This window comes from Gekko japonicus, unplaced genomic scaffold (assembly GCF_001447785.1).
Source record: "Gekko japonicus isolate JY-2015 unplaced genomic scaffold, Gekko_japonicus_V1.1 scaffold4077, whole genome shotgun sequence".
NCBI classification, from domain to species: domain Eukaryota; kingdom Metazoa; phylum Chordata; class Lepidosauria; order Squamata; family Gekkonidae; genus Gekko; species Gekko japonicus.
Window position 1 is genome coordinate 89,160 of NW_015162085.1, and position 1,414 is coordinate 90,573.

The following is a 1,414-nucleotide window of genomic DNA, read 5'->3' on the forward strand; positions in this document are numbered from 1 at the left end:
TCCTTTTAACCATTCCCGGGCTAACGTAGGCACGCCTATTTACAATGATCAACCAATGAGGTTGTGCGGATAACGTCCAATGAAAGTCCTTCCCTCGCAGGGAATTGGTATGGTTCTGATTGTTTGCTGTTGTGGAGCGACCAATAGCAAGTTGGCTCGGAGGAGCCTTCCTCTGGCTCGAGCTTATCATGGAGAGTTAATGCGGCGATTCATGTAAGTCTTTTCGAATACACTACAATTCCTCCCCCCTAAGTTAAAACAATACAGCGTTTCTAACACATACAATCACTGTTTTCCAACAATATATACATCAGTCATTACAATACAGTTTATTGCAATCATAATCAACTGTGGGTTACCTATGGGCTCTTCAATGACTGGGTCAGGCACACTCACTGCTGGGGTTGCAGCCTCAAAACCAGGGGTCTGCCCTGCTTCGGGGACAGTACTGGGCAGTGTAGTACTCACCTCCGTGTCTGGAGGTCTGACGTCAGTTTCTGGAGACTCAGCTGTCGGAGAGTCAGCGCTGTCCTTCGCCCATCTCCTTCTCAGCTGGTCTATGTGGCGCCGCCATTTCCTACCGTTGGCCAACTCTACCACATACATGCGGGTGCCAATACTTTCACACACCACCCCGGGAATCCATGAATGTCCTCCAGTATATAATTCTGGGCAAATACCTTGTCTCCAGACTCGTACATGCACACTTTCGTTGGCGTATCCTTGTGCTCTGGCTGCTGTTAGTTTAAATCCGGGTGCAACCGGTTCAAACAGGTAGTCAAGCGTCAGCTGATTAACAACTTGGCCGGACTACTACGGCCAGTGGCACTACAGGGGGTGGAGTGCTGCCTCAAAAGAAAAGAGCCCAGTTTCACACTCCAGTCTTCCTCATACATTTTGCTTAAGACCTCTTTGGTTGTTCTGACCATTCTCTCTGCCTGCCCATTTAACACTGGATGGAACGAGGCAGAGGTAACATGGCGGATGCCACTGTCAGAGAGAAACTGAGCAAACTCCTGGGATGTAAATTGGGGCCCGTTATCACTCACTAACACGTCCGACAGTCCGTGTGTTGTGAAAAGTCGTCGTAGCGCATGTATGACCGCTACTGAAGTGATCGAGTGCATATGCACCACTTCCAACCATTTTGACAATGCATCAACAACAATTAAAAACATTTGTCCTTGCACGGGCACCACAAAATCTATATGCAGCCTAGACCACGGCTTGCCCATAGATTCCCACTTTTGAGGGGAAGCCTATGGAGGCTCGGGTCCGGCCTGTTGGCATGGCATGCACACCCACACCCATTCCTCAATTTCGGCATCTAGCCCAGGCCACCAGACGTATCCCCTTGCTAATGCTTTCATGTGTACCATTCCCGGGTGTCCCTCACGCAGGGAGTCTAACACTC